This window comes from Mirounga angustirostris, unplaced genomic scaffold (genome assembly GCF_029215605.1).
Source record: "Mirounga angustirostris isolate CCGP_5_RB_7025 unplaced genomic scaffold, mMirAng1.0.hap1 SCAF_1, whole genome shotgun sequence".
NCBI classification, from domain to species: domain Eukaryota; kingdom Metazoa; phylum Chordata; class Mammalia; order Carnivora; family Phocidae; genus Mirounga; species Mirounga angustirostris.
Window position 1 is genome coordinate 162,524,345 of NW_026991709.1, and position 26,059 is coordinate 162,550,403.

General features: G+C 46.3%; 1 pseudogene; it reads right to left on the bottom strand.

Moving 5' to 3' along the window:
* Window positions 1-10,960: 10,960 nt before the first annotated feature.
* LOC123834930 (U4 spliceosomal RNA) lies at window positions 10,961-11,042 on the bottom strand (annotated as a pseudogene).
* Window positions 11,043-26,059: the final 15,017 nt, after the last annotated feature.

The window sequence follows — 26,059 nt, forward strand, 5'->3', positions numbered from 1 at the left end:
GTATCCTGGGACTGGCTGCTTCAATCATTTGCACAAAGAAAGTCACTGCCTGCTCCGAGAGGCCTCATGCTGCATTGTTCCACAGCAAAGGCAAGATCTTAATTTTGGGTGGCAACTCTTTTCCCTCTTTTTTTTTTTTTCATCACGATCCTGGAAAACTCAGATGAGGAAACATCCTGGCATACAGCATTTGGAAATAAAACTCATCCATAAAGCTGCCAGGAATAAAAGCTAGCCAAACTTTCTCAACTGAGTTTGATTTCCCACTCTTAAGAAATTAGGCAGAATTGGCCCCATTTGATCCCAAAGTTAGACTTGTTAGAAAAACCTCTAACAAAAAGCATGATAGGGGGCGCCTGGGTGGCTCAGTCGTTAAGCGTCTGCCTTCGGCTCAGGTCATGATCCCAGGGTCCTGGGATCGAGCCCCGCATGGGGCTCCCTGGTGAGCAGGGAGCCTGCTTCTCCTTCTCCCTCTGCCTGCCACTCTGCCTACTTGTGCTCTCTCTCTGTCAAATAAATAAATAAAATCTTTAAAAAAAAAAAAGCATGATAGATGTGTATGGACATGTAGCAATTCAGTCAGATCTTGTTTTTCACTTTCCTAAATTAACTAATTACAACTGTGGGCTGCGTATCTCATAGGGTTAAATGCAAAACCTTGTGAGTCAAACAGATTTGACAAAACAGAAGGTTTTACAATAAATTATTATAACCCTCCCTGGAAGCTTCAGTTTCCTCATTTGCAAAATGGGGCTAAGAATACTTTCTGATAGGTCTCAATATAAGATCTAAATGATTAGGAGATAGTGGTCACCATCTATCTCCCTTTTAATCCACTAACCTGCCTTCTTGCAAAAACCAAACAGTAACCCACACTGCAGTTGCTGTGTTGGATGAGGCAGCTTTGCTAGACAGAGTCACATAGCTTGAAGTTCATGGTATCCAACCGTTGATTGGCTTATACATTCTTTTTCATCCCTAATAGGAAAAAGGTACAGAAACAGTGCACTCTTAATGTAGAGCAGACAATGATACACATTTATGATCTATCTCAAGGCTGTGTTCTCTCTCCTGCTCTCTTTCATAAGAAAGGCTGAAGGGACTGGGCCATCAGACATTCTGCAAAACATCACATTGTTCCACTCTATTAGTGAAATAGTGTTTATAGGACTGGATGCATATGACCTGTCTCTGGAGAGCAGGAGATAAACCCTGTAAGAATTCAAGAGGATAGGCAATTCCCCGCATTAAGTGTCAGGGACTCACCACATCAGTGTAGTTTTGGGGGGAGCGATCTGGGGCCTGCTGGGACAGTCCCTACAAAGTAAAGAGCACGTGATTGCATCTTGTACCTCCTTCCATTCAGAAGGAAACACAATACCCGGTAGGTTTCTGCAGGCTGGAGTCAGCATATTTTATACTTGAGAATAGGAATCCAACCTACTTTCTGAATGGTGTGGAAGGCTGTCATTTTTTGAGCAGGTCCTGGCCAGAAACGAGCTCTGCAGCAGATCCAGGCTGGACTGCAGGCTTCTCTGCCTCCAGGGCCGCATGGCCCAGAAGACCTTATTGTCCTCGATGTCTCTGTGGTGGGAAAAGGTACCACATGTCTATGGCAAGCCCAGTGAAGTCAACACAATCTAGACCCCTAGCGCTCTGGAGCAAGGCCAATCAATCTGCAACAGAGAATCATCACCATGTGAGAAACTCCTCCTGGGGTGGGTACTGGTAGAGATGGAGCACCTGACCATAGAACATTAAGGAGCCTGTAGCTGAAACAGCCCATTACCAGCTGGGATCTGTGAGACCTACCAAGTCATTAAGGTCAGGTGAGCTTGACAGTAATCCGAAGCAAGATGGTGCATCTGGGATCAGGCACAGGCAGGGCTGGAGGTCACAAGTAAGCTGCACAGGCAGGTGGCCAGACCCCCACGTCACCCACCAACATGCACCAACACTTCTCCTTCATCTCACACCTGTGGTGGCATGGGGCTCTCTTATGGCCAGCTGACAAGGAGGGAGAAGGCTAAACGTGATTCCCAGATGAGTCTGTTTGGGAGGTGGGTGTAAGCTGAAAATGGAGGATAGCTACAGTACAGCGTCACCCAGAAGTGACCTTTAAAGACAATAATGAGGTGGACTCTTACCAATGGGCTGGGCTTTGGGCAGTGTACTTGGGCATCCACTCTGTGGACAAGAGAAGTGGCGTGAGGGAAGAATAAATACAGACTATGGGCAGTAGCAAAAACAGGCAGGATAAATATTGAAAGACTGGGGACAAGGTGATCCGGGAAAGAAGGTTGTGTGTGGACCCATGGGAATGGGCACAATGTGCGAAGATGTTGCATCATATGTTGACATCCACCAGAGAGCATCCATCATGGAAGATGTACTAAACAACCAAGCAGGCCAGAGTGACTCAGCCACGTCATCAGTCAGTCTCTGCCATCCCAGTTTTGGCATAATAGACTCATAATGAAGACGCCATGTGGCAGGAATAGAGGTTCCACATTCACTAAGAATGATCTAGCTACTACCGCTGCTGAATGTCCACTTTTCCAGCAGCAAAGAACAATATGGAACCATCAATGTGGTACCATCCTTCAAAGAACCCCACCAGCCACTTGGTGGCAAGTTAATTAAATTGGACCTCTTCTACCTGGAAGAAGAAGGAATTCATCTTGCCTGGGACACATCTTCCTAGTATGGGTTTACCTTTCCTGGCTCCTGGGTCTCAGCCAATCTAAAGACTTGCAGAGTGTTTGATCTATTAGTGTTTGGTTGCAGATAACATCACATTAGACCAAAGGACTCCCTTTATAGAAAAGGATGTGCAGGGCGCCTGGGTGGCTCAGTTGGTTGAGCGACTGCCTTCAGCTCAGGTCATGATCCTGGAGTCCCGGGATCGAGTCCCGCATCGGGCTCCCTGCTCGGCAGGGGGTCTGCTTCTCCCTCTGACCCTCCTCCCTCTCATGCTCTCTGTCTCTCATTCTCCCTCTCTCAAATAAATAAATAAAATCTTTAAAAAAAAGAAAAGAAAAGGATGTGCAGTGGTGGGCATATGATCATGGAATCCACCGGACTTGTGACATACCACATTGCCCAGAAGCTGCTGGTCTTTGGAGGACTTTGGACTTTGGAGGATTTGGGTGCTGAAACCTACATCCAAGCCAGTCAAATTGGAGTTCAAAGAAAGAGCAGGGTTTCGGTCTCTCCCAGCCCCAGCCCAGGAGTATCTCATTTCTATCCCACAGACTCCTAAGAAGCAGGTTCTTTAGTTCTTAATTCTTTCTGACTTGTGTTCTTTCTCTCTTGCTCATATGCAATAAATTCTGCCTAAAAGCCATTGTACCATCATGCTCTCTTGAGTACCACTGCCATGAGCTGCTTCCCACAGGCCCCTGGCCTGCCTGGAGGCTTTCTTGGTCAATAGCTGGCAAGGTTCCAGTCCTGTTGGGCCAAAGGCTCTGTCATTCCTTCCCTTTCCCAGACATCTGAGCAGATCCACGACTCCAGCTTTCTAGAGTCATAGGCAAGGAATCTTGGTAGGAGGTAGGCTCAGATTCAATTTCTGTTCTTTTCCCAGATGTGTTCAGCTCTTGCCAATCTAACAATCTCTAGAAAACTCTATTTTATGCCCAGAAGTTGGGATAAGCAGAATCCTGAGGAATCATAAGGTTCCTCTTGGTAACAACCAGTTTCCTATTGTCTTCCAGGTGGATCTGGCAAGGGATCTACAGGTGGTGATGATCTCATGTTAGAGGGGCCTGAGGTCACCTTAGAGCGGGCTCTAAAGCCCCTCCGCCTCTGGCTGGCCTGACTTGTCCTCTGCTAAGACCATGTTCTCACAGGCAACAAGGGGGTGAGGGAAGCAGTCCAGGACCTGAAAACCTTCCCCCTCTTCACCCGGCTCCCGCTGTCCTGTGGATGCTGTTGTGATCACAGTTTGTATATGAAAGAATTTTATATTTAAAATGTTTGGTAGGGGGCGCCTGGGTGGCTCAGTCATTAAGCGTCTGCCTTCAGCTCAGGTCATGATCTCAGGGTCCTGGGATCGAGTCCTGCATCGGGCTCCCTGCTCCGCGGGAAGCCTGCTTCTCCCTCTCCCACTCCCACTGCTTATGTTCCCTCTATGGCTGTGTCTCTCCTGTCAAATAAATAAATAAAATCTTTAAAAAAAAATGTTTGGTAGGCCTAAAAATAAAAAGTACTTTAGCTAGAAAAAAAAAAAAAAGATGCAACTGAGGCACCAATTTGGAAATGATACTCTGTAAGGAAAGTTACGCTGCAAGGAGGCAGCATTCACCCTAGACCAACACCATGGATGGGTGCAGTTTATGAGCAGAATCAATGGATTTGGGAATTAGGGGGTGGGAATAAGAGTGATTCCTCTCACCATACTCCCCATGAGCCACTGGGAGAATTTGGGCTTCCCATCCTCACAGCTCTGGGCTCTGTAGGTTCTGGTTCCTGGGGGCGGTGGGGGGGTGGGTAGAGGTGCTTCCGCCAGGAGACACAGAGTCCCATTGAGCTTTAAGCTATAGCTGCTACCTGATCATTTCAGGCTTCTGGTGCCAAGACAAGAGGAGTCACCCTCCCAGCAAGTGAATTGACTGCAACATCAGGGGGAAACAGAGCTGTTGTTACACCAAGGACAGAGAGAAATACATTTGACGCTCCAGGTGACCCACTTGTGTATTTCTCAGTGGTAAATAGACAGATGTTAAATACACAGACGCAGCAACCATGACTAAGATGAGCATGGTGACAAAGGTCTCAGACCCCTTAGAGATGAAGGTCTGGGTCATCAGGCTAGGGAAGCCCCTTAGACCAGCAGAAGTCTGAGCTGAGGGTTAGGGAGTCTGGGATGGGAGAGAGGTAACAAGTATACCAGCTATAGCATGAGGGCTGTAGTTTATTCCACTAACCTGCTAAAGTGTCCCCAGAAAAAGAGAAGGATCAGAATGCTGGAGGAGTCGTCCTCAGATGGTGTTAACTTATTTTACAAAGCAAGGGATCCAAATGATACAGAAGTGTGGTGAATGCGGTGGTGTGTGCCCACATCTCCTCTTCAGAAGCCACAGGCGCACTCTCAGCTGCCAGGAGTCTTGCCCTTTACGGACGGGGATGCCTTGTCCAAGGTTATGGTCCCTCTTTGGAGATAGCCCCAGCCAGTGACTGGCCAATGTAGGGGTACTAAGCCCTGGTCCCCTTCCATCAATTCAGGACATCTATAAAGAGCCATCCCATTTTCAGAGCTCCCAGTGCCTGAGGTCTCTGTTATAACTCCCTTGGAGTTCATCTCCCTGTGTGAAATTCTGCTGTCCTCACCCCCTCGCAAGTGTTGATCCCGGGAGAGCACGCCATTAAATCTCTTGCAGGCAAACCTCCTCCTCCGAGTCTGTTTCCCGGGGAACCTGGCCTAGCCCACTGTGCACATCCTCAACCCCACAAGTTAATGTCAAACCATTCCCAAGATGGTTGTACCAACTTACATTCCTCCCAACAATGCATGAGACTTCTATTGGCTCAACATCCTCGCCAAATCCTGGTATTGTTAGACTTTTTATTTTTAGCCAATCTGGTGGGTGTGAAATGGAATCTCATTGTGGTTCAAATTTACATTTCCCTGATGACTAATGAGGTTGGGCCCCTCATGGGTTTACTGGCCACTTGGGTTTACTCTTTGGGAACAGCCCCAGCTCCCTTGCCAGTTCCAGTTCCACAGACCCACTCATGTAATGCTGTCTAATAATGGAGTGAGGCCACCAATCTCAGTGAAGCCCTCTGCCCTCTTCTGACTTGACATCTGAGCAGTGTGACATTTGGTCACCACTTTGTGCGCCCATCACCCTCTTTTCTTCGCTTCCTCGACATTGCACTGTCCTCATTTTCCCCTCCCTCACTGGCTGCCCCTCGTCTGTCCCCTCAGCAGGCAGAGGCATGACTGTTGTGTGTTTGGGGTCCTCAGGGCATAGTCTGTGTTCTTGTCTCATCGCCCTCTGACCCCCTCTGCAGGTTCGCTCACACACACCCTCAGCTGCGGTTACCATCATCACCCACTGAGGATTCCCACATTCCTCTCTGTGGACACCTCCACGTGAATGTCTCAAAGCCTTTCCACTTCCATCTACACAAAATAGAAACCGTGACTTTTCCTCCCAAACCTAGTTGTTGGCCAGGAGTTCCTGCTTCAGTAAATGTGTCACAATCCTCCTGATTCTAAACAACATCAAACACCCAGGAACCCCCCCCTTCCCCCCTATTCAAGCCATCATGTTCAAAATTGGTTATCTTCAGTTTACCCCTCCAGATCCACTCTCCGTCCTTCTCCATTCTACTCTCTGCCTCAGGAAGTTGATTATATGGCCACCATGAAAGGGCTTCCTTGTTCTTTAGTTTCTGATTAGGTTGGGCCAGTGGCGTTTTAGTTATTGGGGTGTAACAAGCTACCTCACAACTTGGCGGCTTAAAAATACCACTACTTTGTTGTCTTTCATGATTCTGTGGGTTGATTGGGGTCATCTGGGGTCAGTTCTGCTCCACCTGATGTCTGCAGTGGTGGCCGTCCCTTGGGGACTCAATTCTGCTGGAACATCCAAGATGGTGCTCTCATGTGTGGCCAGCTGGTGGGGATGGCTAGAAGTCTGGATTGAGCAGGAATAGGAAGGCTGAAGCTCTCTTTTTCCAAGTCATTTCAGGCCTCTCCCTCTTCCTAAGGCCTCTTCCTGTGGTCTTTCCAGCACAAGGTAGACAGACTTCTAATAAGGCAGCTCAGGGTTTCCCAGCCTGCAAAAGTTGAAACTACCAGGCCCTCTTAATCCATAGGCCCAGAGCCAACACAGTATCACTTCTGCTGCCTTCTGTTGGTTAAAGTAGGTCACAGTACCAGGCCAGATACAACATGGGAGGGAGGACACAAAGGCATGAACATCAGGAGGCATGATTCATCAGGGGCCATCCTTAGAGACTAGCCACCCTAGTCTATTATCTGGTCCCCAAGGTCTTCTAGCATGCAAAATAGCATGCAAAAATAGTCATGCCTCTGCCTGCCTCAGTCCCCCTTCCCATAATCCCCGAAGTCTTAATCCATTACAGCTTCAGGCTCAGGCCTGAAGTCCAGTTTTTCATCAACTAAATTTCATCATTGTTGAGAAAGCATTTGCGCATGGTTTCTCCTGATCTGAGGACCCGTGGACTAAAGGAAGAAGTTATCTGCCCCCACATACTCAACTTACAATGAGACAGGAACTGAGCATCACAGCATACACTCCCATTCAAAAGGGGACACACTGGGGCGCCTGGGTAGCTTAGTTGGTTGAGTGTCTGCCTTCAGCTCGGGTTGTGATCCCAGGGTTCTGGGATAGAGTCCTGTGTAAAGCTTCCCTGCTCAGCAGGGAGTCTGCTTCTGCTTCTCCCTCTCCCTCTGTCCTTCCCCCTGCTCATGCACTCTCTCTCAAATAGATGAATAAAATCTTAAAAGAAGGTGGGGGGACACAGAGGAGTCATAGGTCCATCGCGATTATGAAATTCCCCTGAGTACAATTCCCTTTCCTCCAGGGGTAGGAAATGTGTGCTAAGGCTCAGGCCTCCTCCCTGGGATTGGTTCTATAGGAACATCTTATTTTATTGCACTTTACTTTATTGCCCTTAGCAGATATTGCATTTTTTACAAATTGAAGCTTCAAGACTTCTGTGGAGGGAGTCATTGCAGGTGCAGTGAAAATAGCAAGAGAACCAGAATCAGAAGTGGAGCCTGAAGACATGACTGAATTGCTGTGATCTCATGATCAAACTTGAACAGATGAGCAAAGAACGTGGTTTCTGAGATGGAATCTACTCCTGGTGGAGCTGTTGTGAAGACTGTTGAAATGACAACAAAGGATCTAGAATACGACAAACTCAGTTGATAAAGCAGTGCGGGGTTTGAGAGGATAGACTCCAGTTTTGAAAGAAGCTCTACCGTGGGTCGAAAGCTATCAAACAGGATCACAGGCTACAGAGAAATTGTTTGTGAAAGGAAGAGTCAATCAATGTGGCAACTTTTACTGTCTTATTTAGAGAAACTGCTGCAGCCACCCCGGCCTTCAGCAGCCACCGCTGTGATCCGTGATCCATCAGCCAACAACATCGAGGCCACACCCTCCACCAGCAAAAGGATTACAACTTGCTGAAAGCTCAGATGATGGTTAGAATTTTTTAGCAATAAAACCTTCTTTAATTAATGTACATTTTTTAGATATAGTGCTATTGCTCACTTAGTACTACTGTAGAGTATAAACATAATTTTTATATGCACTGGGAAACCAAAAAATGCACTTGACTCACATTATTGAGGTACTCATTTTACGGAGGTGGTCTAGAACACGATCCACAATACCTCTGACACATGCTTGTATGTGGCTCTTGGCTCCACCCTCTGAGTCATCCTTCTTTTCCATAAGAAACGCCCCATGTTGGCCTGTTTCCTTGCCCTTAGGATGTTGGGGTCACAAAGGCTATTTTTGGTTTATAATGTCTCTGTTCTTTTCAGTCCCAGTTAGTAAAATAAAAAAATGTGTGATTTCCTATGTATCAAATCATCTACTCCATTAGACAAAAACCAGACTTCCATTTCATTCCGAAACAGGTCCTTTTCTACTTTGGGCCATAGGCAAGCTGCTAAGGGACAATGGCTTTAGAGATTCTCAGAAGTCATTTGTCTAGCTGAGAGGATCTACCTGATACACTCTTGAATCCAGCTAAAGTCCCAGCACAGGGTTGTGTGGCTACATGCTTGATCTAACCTTGACCCTGAGGTCACAGTTTACTGGCAGCACCCTAGATTTGATTTTTTTAAGATTTTATTTATTTAGGGGCGCCTGGGTGGCTCAGTCGTTAAGCGTCTGCCTTCAGCTCAGGTCATGATCCCAGGGTCCTGGGATCGAGCCCCACATCGGGCTCCCTGCTCTTCAGGAAGCCTGCTTCTCCCTCTCCCACTCCCCCTGCTTGTGTTCCCTCTCTCACTGTGTCTCTCTCTGTCAAATAAATAAATAAAAATCTTAAAAAAAAAAAAAAGATTTTATTTATTTATTTATTTATTTATTTATTTATTTATTATTTGAGAGAGAGAGAGAGAGAGAGAGAGCATGTAAGCGCCAGCCCACAAGCAGGGGGAGGAGGAGAAGGGAAGGAGCAGAGGGGCAGGGGGAGGGAGAGTGAGATAATTTCCCGCAGATTCAGCGCTGAGCACAGAGCCCAATGTGAGGCTCATTCCAATGACCCCTGAGATCATGACCTGAGCCAAAACCAAGAGTTGGACGCTTAACCCACAGAACCACCCAGGTGCCCCCTTAGATTTGATCTTTGCCACCAGGTTCCCTCCCTCCCCCTTGGTTTTTATTTTCTTTGAGAATCTTTATTAGGTTACATAGGGTGGGAATGAGATGATTTTCCAACCCAGCAAGCTTGAGGTTAGAAGCTTTTCCTTTAGATTCCCTTGAATACCAAACAGTTCTTTCTTTGGTCCATCTCTCTCTATCCACACCTCAGCTAAAATGAACCATTGGCTCTTTCAATATTCTGCCTTGAAATCTTCCTAGCCCTATCAACAAGTTCATGAACTAAATTTTCTGTTTTCCACGTTATTACAAGGAACAGTTTAACTAAATTGTTCTGTCAGTATGTAAGTTGGGTTCCCTTGCTTCAGCCTTTTATAACAATTTCCTCACAGTCCTTCCAGGTTCCAATAACAACCTCATCAAGGCCCTTTGAGCCTCTGCCCACTGCCCTGTCTTTCAGCCAATGTCCCATGCTTTTGGTGGTGTTTATTGGAACTCTCCACTTCTTGACAGCAATTCCTGTTTTGGCTAAAGTTTAAACCAACAAACATTTATGATCTTTCACGATTCTGTGGATTGGCTGGGCTCAGCTCCACACGATGTTGGCTGGGACAGCAGTCATCCGGGAGCTCTGCTGGGCTGGACTATCCAAGATGGCTCACCCACATGGCTGCACCTTATGGGGACAGCTTGAAGGCTGGGCTCAGCTGGGGCACTGGGACACTGGGTCTCTCTCGTTCTCTTGACTTGGCTTCTCCATGTGGTCTGTCCTGGTGGTCTCGTCAACAGGGCAGGAAGACATAGGACAAGTTTCATAAATTCTCTGCCCCTAGCTCTGCTTATTCCTCACCTGTCCCTGTCCCCCCAGGAAGGCTCTGACTCTGTACCCTTCTGACAGAGCAGATACCTTGTTTGAGCCACCATTTACTGACCACTTGGGATTGTTCTGTCCTGTGCTGAGTTCTGTGCTAGGGATTTAACTTGTATTTTTTCCCATTAAGCCTCAAGGCAATCCCTGTTAGGCAGGTATGACTGTCTCATTTTATAAATCAGAAATGTTCTGTGACTTGCCCAAGATCATAGGACTAGATAAGGGACAAAGTTGGACTGGAATCCAGGTCCATCTAACTCCACAGTCTTTGCCCTTTTCAGTTCACTGCCTACACATCCAGGGTCAGTCAGTGAACCCCAGAACTAGGTCACTGTTGGCTGAGGAGCTTCTGGACTTTTTTTAGGTATAACGAACACATGGTGGAGTACATAAAGTTCACTAACCTCCCATGTACAGCTCAGTGATCTTTACATATGTACACACCAATGTGACAACTATCAAGATCAAGATAGATACCTAACACCCCCGGCACCTTAACATGCTCCCTCATGCCTCTTCACAACCTCTACTCCTCTGCCTTCTATCATCATCAGTTAGTTTTGCATGCTTTTGAAACTCATAGAAATGGAATCATAGAGTGGGGCGCCTGGGTGGCTCAGTTGGTTAGGCGACTGCCTTCGGCTCAGGTCATGATCCTGGAGTCCCGGGATCGAGTCCCGCATCGGGCTCCCTGCTCAGCAGGGAGTCTGCTTCTCCCTCTGACCCTCCTCCCTCTCATGCTCTCTGTCTCTCATTCTCTCTGTCTCAAATAAATAAATAAAATCTTTAATTAGCAATAATCACGCCTCGGATAAACCTCATTGGCTATGATACTGCCACTGCGCAAAGCTTATATAAATAAAATCTTTTAAAAAAAATGGAATCATAGAGTATGGGCTCTTTTGTCTGGCTTCTTTTACTCAACACCGTACCAGCATATCAGATTTGTTCTTGGTAGGCAGGTAACAGTAACTCCTCCTCATTGCCGTGTACCATTCTGTTGTTTGGATACACTACATTTTTGTTATCTAGTCTCCCGTGGATGGATGTTTGGGTTGTCTCCAGTTTGAGGCTACTATGAATAAAGCTGCTATGAACATCCATGTACATGTTTTTGTGTGGACTTAAGCACTCGTTTGTTTGTGGAACATAGGCAGGAATAGAACAGCTGTTTCATAGGGTAGGTATAAGTTTAACCTTATAGAAAGTACCAATTTTCTAAACTGGTGGCTCCATTTTACACTCCCACCAGAAATGTATGAGCACTCCAGTTAGCAGATTGAGATATAATTCACATACCCTAAAATTCACCGTTTTAAGGTATAAAATTCAGTAGTTTTAGTATACTCACAGAGTGGCATGACCATCCCTGCTAATTCCATAACATCTCATCACCCCAAAAGAAGCCCCATGTTCATTAGTAATCACTCTGCATTCTTCCCTTCTGCCCCCAGCCTCCCCTCCACTGGCAACCACCAATCTCCTTTTTCTCTCTATGGATTTGCCTGTTCTGGACATTTCATGCAAAGGGAATCATACAAGGACAGTTGGGCAGCTCAGTCAGTTAAGTGTCCAACTCTTGATTTTGGCTCAGGTCATGGTCTCAGGGTTGTGAGATCGAGCCCCACAACTGGGCTCCGTGCTCAGCTTGGAGTCTGCTTGAGATTTTTTCCTTCTCCCTCTGCTCCTCCCCACCAGTTATGCGTTCTCCCTCTCTCTCTCTCTCTCCCTCAAATAAATAAATAAAATCTTTAAAGGGGGGGCTGGGTAGCTCAGTCGGTTAAGCGTCTGCCTTCAGCTCAGGTCATAGTCCTGGGGTCCTGTGATCGAGCCCCACGTCGGGCTCCCTACTCTGCGGGGAGCCTGCTTCTCCCTCTCCCTCTGCCTGCCTCCCCCTGCTTGTGCTCTCTCTCTCTCTCTTTCTCTCTGTGTGAAATAAGTAAATAAAATCTTTAAAAAAAAAAAGGCAATCATACAATCAGGACTTTCGTGTCTGACTTCTCTCATTTCTCCTAATGTTTTCAAGGTCCGTCCATGTTGAGGCACGTGTCAGTACTTCATTCCTTTTGATTGCCAAATAATCTATTATATGCCAATATCACATTTTGTTTATCCATTTATCAGTTGATGGACATTTGAGTTGTTTCTACATTATGGCTATTATAAACAATGCTGCTATGAATATTTGTGTGCAAGTTTCCGTGGGGACATCCATTTTCAATTCTCACGTGTATGCACCTAGGAGAGGAATTACTGAATCTACTTGCGTATTATAGATCCAGGGAAAGAATTCCTGCTGCAGAAATTTCCAGCAGGAAGACAGTCCACCCATACATCTGGGCCTCATCATCCACTCTGCAGAAGATGATTCACAGTTGGGAGGCATCCAGAGTCTTTTCACGATCAGTGGCAAAGTTAAAATCTAGATAGTGTGTAGAGCAACCTCCTGGGGTTATAAAGGACGACAGACCTGAAATCCCATAGTTCACTATTTCCTAGTTATGTGAACTTGGGCAACTTACTTAACTTCTCTGAGCTTCAGTGTTCTTATCTATATAAGGGGCACGAATAACTCCTACTTTACAGATAGCACAGCTTCTAGCATTTCAGTGCTGACCAGCGAGAGAAACATGGATCCAGTAAGAGCTGGTTACATCCCCTTTTGCCTTCCTTCAGTCGATTCTTCCTGTGTCTGAAAAATGTGCTACTCTGAGCAAAAAATAACCTCAGGCAGGAGCACTGGCTCTCAACTCTAGCTGTGCAGTAAAATCACATGGGGATTTTTTTTTTTCCCAAACATACCGGTGCCCAGCGCCTAGCCCCAGGAGTACTGATTTAATTCACCTGGGTTAGTGAGTGGACATCTGTTTTTCACTGAAGCTCCCAGGTGATTCTAAGGTGTAGCCAGGGCTGAGAACTACTGTGCTAAGTAATGAATTAACTGTGATTGAGAGCCTGAAAGAAGGTTCTAGTGACCAACCATCTGGTTTGCCCAGGACCAACCAAGTTTTAGCACTACAATTTCTGCATCCTAAGAAACCTCTCAATTCTGGGCAAACTGGGATATTTGGCCACCCATGAGGAAGATGATATACAGATGTTGATATGTGGTAGAGATTTAGGATTTCCTTCCAAATTTCAGGTTTGAAGCCAAAAGCCTTTTGAATTTAGAGAATAAAGACTGGAAAACTGTTTACTACACCCCAGCTCATTTGCGGCATCTCAGTACAGAGTTTGAAATGCACAGGGAAGCTACCAGCTCTGCAGCTCTCCCACAAGCCATGGGAAGGAGACAAAGGTCAGGAAGGAAGGGACTAGTTAGGACAGTACCTCCCAAACTTTAATGTATATGAAAATCATCAGAGAGTCCTATAAAATGTAGCTTCTGATCCAGCAGTCCTGTGGGAGGCTTGGGATTGTGCTTTTTGAACAGGCTCCCAGGTGACTCCAGTGCTGCTGGGTCCAGAGACCACATTTGGAGAAGCTAGGGTCCGGGGACAGTTTTCGGAGCACAAGCTTTAGGTGAAGATGTAACTTCTCTCTTACAATCCACATGACTGTGGAGAAATTCCTTCTTCTTTCATTTTCCTACTTCTTCGTGCAATTTATCAGCTATAAAGTGGGGATAAAGGGGCATCTGGGGGGCTCAGTCGTTAAGTGTCTTCCTTCGGCTCAGGTCATGATCCCGGGGTCCTGGGATCGAGCCCCGCATTGGGCTCCTTGCTCAGCGGGGAGTCTGCTTCTCCTTCTGCCTGCCACTCCCCCTGCTTGTGCTCGCTCTCTCTCTGACAAATAAATAAAATCTTTAAAAAATAAAATAAATAAAAAATAAAATAAAATGGGGATAAGAATATGTACATACCCGGGAACATCCAGAAGTTCCACGGTAGTTTAGAAAGCAGGTTGTTGTGAAGATCCCACATGCCTGACATATATTAAGGGCTGACTGAATATTGGTTCTCTTTCCATCCCATCTCCACCCAATTTTAGCTTCTGTTTCTTGAAGGGCTCTGATGAATTTCTTAAACAATGTTATTTATTTATTTTTTTAAGATTTTATTTATTTGCGAGAGAGAATGAGAGACAGAGAGCATGAGAGGGAGGAGGATCAGAGGGAGAAGCAGACTCCCTGCTGAGCAGGGAGCCCGATGCGGGACTCGATCCCGGGACTCCAGGATCATGACCTGAGCCGAAGGCAGACACTTAACCAACTGAGCCACCCAGGCGCCCGGCTCTGATCAATTTCTTTCTTTCCTTTCTTTCTTTCTCTTTCTTCCTTTCTTTCTTTCTTTCTTTCTTTCTTTCTTTCTTTCTTTCTTTCTTTCTTTCTTTCTTTCTTTCTTTTTCTTTCTTTCTTTCTTTTTCTTTCTTTCTTTCTTTCTTTTTCTTTCTTTCTTTCTTTTTCTTTCTTTCTTTCTTTTTCTTTCTTTCTTTCTTTCTTTTTCTTTCTTTCTTTTTCTTTCTCTTTCTCTTTCTTTCTTTCTTTCTTTCTTTCTTTCCTTTCTTTTCTTTTCTTTCTTTCTTTCTTTAGACAGGGAGTAGGGGGAGGGACAGAGGGAGGGGGAGAGAGAATCTCAAGCAGACTCCATGTCCAGGGTGGAGCCCGACTTGGGGCTTGATCTTACAACCCTAAGATCATGACCTGAGCCAAGATCAAGAGTGGGATGCTTAACCAACGGAGCCACCCAGGAGCCCTTCTGATCAGTTTCTTAACAACACAGTCCTTCATGTAGTAGTGGGCATCATATTGCCCAATGAGGAGTAGGCATTGCATTGCCCACTAAAAAACTATTGCTAGGGGAGCCTGGGTGGCTCAGTCGGTTAAGTGTCTGCCTTCAGCTCAGGATCCTGGGATTGAGCCCCACGTCCGCTCCCTCTTCAGTGGGGAGTCTGCTTCCTCCTCTGACTCTACCCCTTCCCCCTGCTCATGCTCTGTCTCTCAAATAAATAAAAATCTTTAAAAAAATAAAATAATAAAATAAAAAACCATTGCTGAATTGTTCGGAAGTGCTGAGTAGAGGCACGTGACTGAAAACCAGTGTCAGGATTGTGTGACCAGCTGCACCTTTAATTTAACCATTTGTGTGCCATGCAGAGAGAAACTGCTTTTCGACAAGATGTTGGTAGTCAACAGCTTTTATTTCAAGGCAAAAAAAAAGAGAGAGAGAGAGAGAGAGAGAAAGACCAGGGAGGACTTTTTTTTTCTTCTTAATTCTCAGTCTGAGAATGTTGAGGTTGGAGGAACTGAGGGAAAGTACTAGATTCATAGAGCCCTTGAAGCAATGGCTTTGGAATTAGAAATTCCTGCGTTTGAATCCTGCCTCCATTTGTCAGTATGCTGTAGGACCTTGGGCAAATCACCAGCCTGCTTTGAGCCTCAGTTACCTCATCTGTAAAATGGAGAGGATGATCCCTATCTGGTGGCTAGTGCCACCCCCCTCCAAAACCACGACTCTGGACTCCTGCCCACCGTGCACCAGTCAGCTGCTGTGTGTCAGGGCTCCTCTGGGGGAGCGGGTCCATTGAAGCAGGAGGCCCGAGGGAGTCAGGCTGCAGGCTGGCAGCCTGGGGCCAAAGGGCTCTGCATCTTTTGTTGTTCCATTTGAGCCAACATGAAACCTTCAGGGACTTCTAAGAGCATCCTTGGGTTACATCTCCCACCAAAAATACACTGGATGGAAAAACACCACCATGATTCCAGCGACAATTTCACGCTCTCCAGTTTGCTCCAGTTTGCTCCAGGCCTCATCCCACTCTACTGCTTGCCCACACCTGCCAGGGCCCTGTGCACCTTTGCCTTTGCATCTCCTTGTCCTTGCTCTACGGTCTGGGGTATCAGATGGTGGCAGGCTCTCATGCAGTCCTTACTGTAAGCCAGACATTGCCGAGAACACTTTTTACATGGCAATCCTCATGCCCATGTCCTGAGGTAGATGCTCTTTTTAGCCTCCATTCCAGGAGTGAGGAACAGAGAGGCAGAGATGCTAAGTGAACTACCCAAGATCACACAGCTAGGAAGTGGCACTGCGAGCATTTAAATTCCGGCGGCCTGCCTCCCAAGTGTGTGTGTTAACCATCACCCCACACAGCTGATGCCAGAGCCATTGAGTAGCTTGCTCCTATTGCTTTTTCTCAAACCAGCATTTGTTTTTCTGCTATTAAAAAAGATACATGCTCGGGGCACCTGGGTGGCTCGGTTGGTTAGGCGACTGCCTTCGGCTCAGGTCATGATCCTGCAGTCCCAGGATCGAGTCCCGCATCGGGCTCCCTGCTCGGCAGGGAGTCTGCTTCTCCCTCTGACCCTCCACCCTCTCATGTGCTCTCTCTCTCTCTCATTCTCGCTCTCTCAAATGAATAAATAAATAAAATCTTTAAAAAAAATAATAAAAAAATAAAAAAGATACATGCTCATAAAAAAATATAGAGGAAGCTTTAAAGAAACAAGTGAAAAAAAAGTCTCAAACTTTCACTCCCCATCCCTCCCCAGAAGTAGCATTTGGAGGGCATCTCTGCCGATGTACGCCATATATGTTATACAAAATTGGATAATAACCCTACAAAACAAAAACCTACAATGATGAGAGAATGATCCAGAACTCACACTTGGCACCCATTCAGCCTTGGTTCCGCTGTCCCAGGTCATCCTCTGCCTGTGTGACCCCTGGGCAGTTCTTCTAAGTTTTGGTTTTCCTTCTGTAAAATGGGGCTGATGATAGTCTAATCTCACAGAACAGAGCTTAAAATTCAATGATAATACATGAGAAGTACTTAGCATGGTTCCTGGAATTCAGTGAGTGCTCAATAAAAATTTAGCTTCCCTTATGATTATTCAGGGCTGATGTATGCTCCTTAGGCCAGGGAGCCTCCAGCCCAAGGAAGATCCAGACACTGGCCACAGAGAGAAGCAAAAAGTGAAGGCTGGCTGCACACGGTCTAAGGGCTGAGGTGAGGCATCCAGCATGAAAGCCTGTGGTCAGGCTCTGGAGGTCCAGGAGCAGTTTAGAAAGTGAGGTGCACGGGGCGGGGCGGAGCACAGCAGCGCACAATGGGGATTATGTACTGGGGGTGGGAGTAAGGGCTGGAGATGCTTCTGGAGTAAAGGCCAAAGTTGTACTCGCTCTCCTGCTCTCCGGGGTCTGGAATAATAACCCAGCGCTGAAACTTGCCTGAAGCCTCCTCCCTCCAAGTAAATAGGTGTTGCTATTTCAAGCCAGGCCTGTGATAAAAATACTTGCTTTGCTTTGGAGGGATTTTTTTCTTTTTTCTTTTTCTTTTTTTTTTTAAGCCATGAAAATAACAGGGCAGTAGGCTGTCTATTTTAGGTTGGGGCCTTTGGCTCGCTTTCAAAGTCACGGCCCAAATGAGATCTATTTAGAAACAGGTCACTGCCCACTCCGCACGCGTTGATCGTCCGGTAGAACAAGCCTGGATGGATGCACCTAAGAGACTCTGGGGCCTGTACCCGACGGGCAGAGTTGGAGCGAATTGCAATGCGAGCCATTGTTTATGCCCGAATGTAACAGCGAGCCCTGGCGTCTCCCCTGGGGGCCCCAGAGCCCTCCCCACGCCCCCGAGTTGTCAGGAGGCCGAGCAGCCAGTCAGCCTCTGTTTCTACTTGGAGAATGCTGGGTCAGGGTGGGGCTGGGATATGGGAAGGCTCTCCACCTTCTCTATAAATCTGCGGGGCACGCAGCTGCTTCGGAGTCAGGCAGGAGCTCCAGTTGGGGCCGGCCATCTGGAAATGGACTGAAAGTTTTCCATCCTCTGTGGACCAAAGGGTGCCTTTGGGGACTGAGAAAGACACTCTGGAGGGGATGGCCTGAGGTAGGGTGGAAAGAACCTGAACAGATTTCAGTTTGAATCTTGGTCCTGCCCCTCACTAGCTGTGTGACTTTGGGAAGGTAACTTCACCTCTCTGATCCCTTATTTTCTTATTAGTGAAATGGAGGTAATAAAGCAAACCTTACAAGACTGTTGGGAAGATTAAAGAAGATAATGTATCATCTAGTACGTATAGAGTGGCCATCAGATATGGAAACACAGAGGAATTTTCAGAGTAAATGGTTTATTGGTAATACATATCTCTGTATTTCCAGACATTAGGGTTCTTTTTGGTATAATTGCTAGCACTGATAATTGTACTTATAATGTGCCAGGCACTGTTCTAAATGCTTAACATATATCACCTAATGAATGCTTTTAAAATTTTTTAAATTTAAATTCAAGTGAGTTAGCATTAACTCATTAATTCTCGCTCTTTTTTTTAAGATTTATTTATTTGGGGGGGCGGGAAGCAGCAGAGGGAGAGGGAGAGAGAGTCTTAAGCAGACTCAGGGCAGAGCCCCTGGCAGAGCTCGATCTTACGACTCTGAGATCATGACCTGAGCTGAAATCAAGAGTCAGGTGCTTAATGACTGCACCACCCAGGCGCCCAACTCATTAATTCTTAATAACCCTAGGAAACAGGCACTACATCATCTCCATTTTACAGGTGAGGAAACAGGCTCAACAGTCAAATGACTTACCCAAGGCCACACAATTAGCAAATGGTATAACCAAGAGTCAAACCTGAGCAGTCAAGCTACACTACAGCTAACCATTATGCTATACTTGTTTTTTCTACTACATTTGATGTCTTGACACTCAGATGATGCTAATAGGTAAAAATAATGACAGCAACAATCATGGGTCACAGAGTCCCAGCATTGCAAAGAATCTTAAGAGGTCACCCGGGGGGGGCGCCTGGGTGGCTTGGTCGGTTGAGTGCCCGGCTCTTGGTTTGGGCTCCGGTAGTGGTCTTGGATTCCTGGAATGGAACCCTGTGGCAGGCTCTGAGGGGAGTCTCTTCCTCTCCCTCTGCCCTCTCCCCCACCTGTGCACACACACAGTCTCTCTCTCAAATAAATAAAATCTTAAAAAAAAAAAAAAGATGTCACCCAGTGATTGTGGTCTTAACCTTCTGCCTTTCCAGTCAAAAATACACTGAAAATATTTGGGAAGTAGTTAAGAGGTGATTTTTTTTTTTTTAAGATTTTATTTATTTATTTGACAGAGAGACACAGCGAGAGAGGGAACGCAAGAAGGGGAGTGGGGGAGAGGGAGAATCAGGCCTCCCGCGGAGCAGGGAGCCCGATGCAGGGCTTGATCCCAGGACGCTGGATCATGACCTGAGCTGAAGGCAGACACTTAACGACTGAGCCACCCAGGTGCCCCAAGAAGTGATTTTTTACTTTGCCCAATCTGATAGGTGAGAAGTGGTCTCTCAATGTAGTTTCTCTTATTATGATGGTGGCTATCTTTATTTAATTTTATTTATTTATTTATTTAAAAGATTTTATTTATTTATTTGACAGAGAGAGATAGCAACAGCAGGAACACAAGCAGGGGGAGTGAGAGAGGGAGAAGCAGGCTTCCCGCCAAGCAGGGAGCCCGATGTGGGGCTCGATCCCAGGACCCCAGGATCATGACCTGAGCCAAAGGCAGACGCTTAACGACTGAGCCACCCAGGCGCCCCTATTTTATTTTTTAAAGATTTTATTTATTTATTTGACAGAGATTGACAGTGAGAGAGGGAGCACAAGCAGGGGGAGTGGGAGAAGGAGAAGCAGGCTTCCGGCTGAGCAGGGAGCCCGATGCGGGACTCGATCCCAGGACCCTGGGATCATGACCTGAGCCGAAGGCAGACGCTTAACGACTGAGCCACCCAGGAGCCCCTGGTGGCTATCTTTCTGTTTGATTTGTTTGCATGTTCTTTTTTGTGAGTTGTCTGTTCCTATCTTCTATTTTTCTGTTGGGTACTTGGTCTTTTCTTACTGATTTTGGAGCTCTTTTTATAGTAGAGAAACCAATTCGTTGCGAATTGAATTGCAAGTATTTTTTCCCCCAGTGTGCCACTTGACCTTTGATCTTGTTTAAGGTATTTATTACCACGCAGAAAGTTGACTTTATTGTGGTTGAATTTATTAACCTTCTCCTTTTACAGCTTCTGGCATCTGTATCATGCTTAGAAATGCCTCCCCTATGCTGAAAAAACAATTTTTTTTAACTTTCACACGTTTTCCTCTGGAATGTCTATGGTTTCATTTTTATATTTAAATCTTTCAATCATTTGAGTTTCATTTTGGTATCTTGGTATTTTCCTAGGGGCTCGGAAAATAGCACTCTTGGTCCCATTCTTCTCCACGCCTGGCATTTCCATGTTCCGTGTGAGATCATTTCTGTCCAGTTTTCCTTGGTTCCAATTTTGATAGGAAAATTTGGCCTTAACTTGGTGTCTGTATTAGTTTCTAGGGTTGCCATAACAAAGTTCTACAAACTGGGTGGCTTAAGCAATCAGACGTTTATTCTCTCGTGGTTCTTGAGGCCAGAAGTATGAAGTCAAGGTGTCGGCTGGCTTGTACCCTCTCTGGGACTCTGGGTGCAGTCCTTCCTCACCTTTCTCTTAGCTCCTGGTGGTGTCTGGCAGTGTTCTGTCTGTGGCTTGCAGCCGCCTCCCTCCGATCTCTGCCTCTGTCATCACGTGGCCTTCTCCCTGTGTGTCCGTCTTCTCCTCTTCTAATAAGGACACCAGTCCTATTTGGCTAGCGCCCTCCCTACTCCGGTATGATTTCATTTCCGTTTGGTCACATCTGCAAAGACTCTATTTCCAAATAAGGCCACATTAGCAGGTGCTGGGGATTAGGACCTCAACACAACCTTTGGGGAGACACAATTCAACCTATAACGTTTGGTTCCTCAAAAATAATCTAGCTTCTGGGGGCGCCTGGGTGGCTCAGATGGTTAAGCGTCTGCCTTCGGCTCAGGTCATGATCCCAGGGTCCTGGGATCGAGTCCCGCATCGGGCTCCCTGCTCCTTGGGAGCCTGCGTCTCTCTCTCTCTCTGTCTCTCATGAATAAATAAATAAAATCTTTTTTTTTTAAAGATTTTTATTTATTTATTCATGAGAGACAGAGAGAGAGAGAGAGAGAGAGGCAGAGGGAGAAGCAGGCTCCCAAGGAGCAGGGAGCCCGATGTGGGACTCGATCCCAGGACCCTGGGATCATGACCTGAGCCGAAGGCAGACGCTTAACCATCTGAGCCACCCAGGCGCCCCTAAATAAATAAAATCTTAAAAAAAAAAAAAAATCTAGCTTCCGGAGAGACATCTTAAAAGTTACGGAATAAATCATAAAGAAAAACACAAAATACAGGTGAAAGACACTGTTGCTTAAAACCCTCCCAAACTGGCACAACAGTAATAACTACAAAATCACTACAAATAAATGAAACAGCTCCAAAATAAAAAGGCAAGGGAAAAAAAGAGCAAGAGAGAAACTAGGAACAAACGTTTGCCATCAATCTTTAAGAAAGGAATAATTCACAAGAATTCACACATGTTGGTAAGAAAAAAAATGCCAATTCCCCCACAGTCGAAGGTCATGAACAGGTTAAGTGAGAAAATGGATATGCGGAAAATATTCACCTGCATGATTAATCAAAGAGCCGCAGTGCTGGGGCGCCTGGGTGGCTCAGTGGTTAAGCGTCTGCCTTTGGCTCAGTCATGATCCCAGGGTCCTGGGATCGAGCCCTGCATCGGGCTCCCTGCTCGGCAAGAAGCCTGCTTCTCCCTGTCCCACTCCTCCTGCTTGTGTTCCTTCTCTCGCTGTGTCTTTCTCTGTCAAATAAATAAATAAAATCTTAAAAAAAAAAAAAGCTGCAGTGATAAAGTACTTTTTTAAAGCAGTGATAAAGTACTTTTCTTTTTCTAATAACTGACAGAAAAAAGATTATGGTATTTTTGTGCTGGCGCAGTGATGGTGAAACTGGCTATTGCGAATGCTGCCAATGGCAGCGCCCTTTTAGAAAACAAGCTGCCAACATAGATCAAGGGCCATAAAAATGTTTATTCCAGTTGATCCAGTAATTCCACTCCTGGGACTCTATTCTAGAGAAATAATCTGAAGTGTGGAAGCTGTTTGAAAAGGCAGAGCAAAGGGACATTTATTGGATCCCTGCTTGATGCCAAGCTCTTTACATATCTTATCTCAATTCTCTCAATAACCTTGTGAGGTCAGTATTTGCTCCATTTACAGATAAGGAAACCAATGTTCTGTGAGGTTAGGCCCCTGTCCAAGGTCACACAGCTTTTTTTTTTTTTTTTAACATTTATTTATTTATTTGAGAGAGAGAGAGAGAGAACGAGAGCCTACACTGGAGAGAGGGGCAGAGGGAGAGAGAGAATTTCAAGCAGACTCCCCACTGAGAGCGGAGCCCAAAGCCTCAATGTCATGACCCTGAGATCATGACCTGAGCTGAAATCAAGAGTCTTACACTTGGGGCACTTGGGTGGCTCAGTCGGTTGGGCATCTGCCTTCAGCTCAGGTCATGATCTGAGGGTTCGGGGATCGAGCCCAGCATTGGGCTCCCTGCTCTGCGGGGAGCCTGCTTCTCCCTCTGCCTGCTGCTTCCCCGGCTTGTGCTCTCTCTCTCTGACAAATAAATAAGATCTTTAAAAAAAAAAAAAAAAAAAGAGTCTGACACTTAACTGACTGAACCATCCAGTGACACTGGGCTTTAATCTGAGTTCTTTCTTTTTTTTTTTAAGATTTTATTTTTAAGTAATCTCTACACCCAGCATAGGACTTGAACTCACAACCCTGAGATCAAGAGTAACACACTCCACCCACTGAGCCAGCCATGTTCCTGATCTGAGTTCTAAAGCCACTGGGCTCTCAGCTCCCCCTGGCTGGTTGGGAGCCAGAGCACCCAGTCCCTCCTTCAGGCCCGCTCACTCATCTGCTAAATACGAGAGGCAGCGAGGTTTGCACCAAGGGTCTCTAAGATTTCTCTGGACTCTGAGGTTTTATGAATCTATTTATTGCTGTAAGTAAACCTCAGGAAGGATAAATACAGAGATGAGTAAGAATTATGCAGAAAATATTTGACACACTTCGTTTTCACCTCCAGCTTTGGACTTTCAGCCAAGATTGATCTTTGTTTTGGATTTTCATTTTGGGTATATTGGTATTTTCTTAATTAAGATTACTATGTTTAAGTGCCTATTTGTTGAACCAATATATTTTAATGATTAAAAGTACAGGTTCTATATATGTTAGTTCATTATAGTATTATTGCAAATTTTCTCTCTGAAATTATATAAACATAAGTGTTATTTTTTTAAAAAGTAAGGGGAGAGGCACCTTTTTTTTTTTTGATTTTATTTATTTATTTGACAGAGAGAGAGATAGCGAGAGCAGGAACACAAGCAGGGGGAGTGGGAGAGGGAGAAGCAGGCTTCCCGCCGAGCAGGGAGCCCGATGTGGGGCTCGATCCCAGGACCCTGGGATCATGACCTGAGCCGAAGGCAGACGCTTAACGACTGAGCCACCCAGGCGCCCGGGAGAGGCACCTTTTATTAAAAAAAAAAGAGAGAGAGGGGAAAGGGGTGCCTGGGTGGATCAGTTGTTAAGCCTCTGCCTTCGGCTCAGGTCATGATCCCAGGGTCCTGGGATCGAGCCCCGCATCAGGCTCCCTGCTCAGCGGGAAGCCTGCTTCTCCCTCTCCCACTCCCCCTGCTTGTTGTGTTCCCTCTCTCGCTGTGTCTCTCTCTGTCAAATAAATAAATAAAATCTTTAAAAAAAAAAAAACACTAATTCAATGGTTTTAAGTTTAGAAAAAGGGAATGTAATGCTGCCTGGAACTGAAGAGCCCAGGTCTGGCAGGTGGCAGGTCAGGTCGGTTTCAGTGCTTAACAGATTTTGAGGACCCTGCAAGCCTCCAGGCTCAGCTCTCATCGTGCAAAGGTAGCTGAGGCAGCCCCACCCCCTCACAGTTCAAGCCCATGGGAAAATTCAGAACACTCGTTCGGGAGCGGCTTCAAAGAGCTGGAGATTCACTTTGGTTGGATCTGGTTGGGTCATGTGCCCATCCCTGAACCAATCACAGTGACCAGTACCATGTGCCAGTTTGATTGGCCAACCCTGGATCACATGCTCTGTGGAACACTGAGCGCTGTATAGATAGTATGTTATGTTTGAGTTCCTCACACGTGGCTGTGTTTAATTTGTTGCTCCCTTTCTCCCACTACCTCAACCTCTGCACAGTGAGCCCCTGGAAGGCAGGGACCATGCTGGGCATCTTTACATCTCCAGCGGCAGGCTCAGTATGTGGCTCCCGGCATGCAGTATGTGCTCAGTAAATGTTCATTGAAATAAACTGATCATGGAGAGTGAATTGGAGAACTGAGATGTTTGTCCATAAGGTTTATGCAAAACAAAGCAACGCAAGCACCGCTCTAGCCCTGATTATTTCATTCTCCCTTTGGAATCAGCCAACCCAAGCTAATGGAGGAAACCGTACCCATTTTAGACTCTGGACACTGGTGACAATGAAATAACCTGAAATTAAAGTTTTAGTTGTTCAGTAAGCCTTAGGATTTGCTTCCAAGCTGGAGCCACAGTTCTTCTGCCTTAGCGAATAGTGAAATAAGTGTATATTAAGCACCAACTGTAGCTCAGTGGTACATGCTGGGGGATGAGGGTGGTAGAATATCGCAGAACTGAATAATATGGCCCTCATTCCAGAGACTGAGAGAGTCCTGAGCCACTTCCATCTTTTGACGCTCCTGGTGTATTTTTTTTTACGTGTACAAGTGCAAAGCCCATATTAAAAAGAGGGCATGATGTATTTTAAATGCTTGTAGTCAACAAAGTAATGTGTTTAAACCATAACCCCCCATTTCCAGCATAACACAAATTAATAATGCTCTTTACAAGGTAATGACACCGTTTATTTTGGAAACCTAATTCATAGTTGTGGCTGATTGTCCTTTTCGCAGACGGCTGTGTCCCACATGAGTTTCTGTAACCTTGCCAGCCCCCGCGCATCAAGAGCTGAGTCTGTGTTCCCTGCGCTTGAGTCTGGGCAGGACTGTGACTGCTTCCACCGGCCAAGTACACTGGCAGTGAGGCTAGGTGACTGAGTCATGAAACACCGCGCAGCTTCTGCCTTGTTTACTGGGGCTCTGCAACGCCATGTAGGACTTCTGCCTCCCCCGAGGCCACCGTGCTGGAAAGGCCAGCTGGAGGTACGTTGGCAGACAGTCCCGGCTAACCACTCTGCATTCCCCCACACATACCTTCCAGCCGTCTCCACAGAGCTGCCAGACATAGGAGTGACACACCATCTTGGAAGTGGACCCTCCAGCCCCAGCTATTCAGGTCACCTCCAGCCATCAGAGTCCTGACCCTGGACAAGCCATTCCTGCCAGGCCCTGTCTGCATTCCTGACCCACAGAATCTGGGAGCATAACAAAATGTTTGCTGTTTTACACCCCTAAGTTCGGAGTGGCCTGTTACACAATGGGTAACTGGAGTAATAGTCTACCAAAGCCAGTGTGGTCCACTGGTTAAGGCTTTGGGTTAAATTGTACAATGAGTGCTTTCTTTTATTCTTGTCAGTGTAACCTCTATGCCTGTTTGCGGAGAAGCTTCCAGGGCCATAGGGCCCTCCTGGCTTCTCTCCAGGGTCGTCTACATAATTTGTGGGGCCCAGCACAAAAATGAAAATGTGGGGCCCCTTGTTCATAAAGTAGGAATAAAATGACTTTAAAGGCATTAAAGGGTAGAACTTTTTGCTTTCTCTCTCTCACCTCGTCATGGTGTTTTGTCTGTGCTCTTTAGTGTCGGATTCCCATGGCGCAGGGATACTCACAGCGAGTGCGGACCCTGACGGCTGTGCATGTCTGCTGGTTGCTGGAGTCCCCCTCCCGGCTGGCTGCCAGACTGAGAGGCTAGACCTGGGCCGGAAGCAGGAAAGTCAGTCTCCCCTTCCCATGGACCCACCAGCTCAACTCCTGGTCCACAGTGTGACCCTCAAGGGACTGCAACC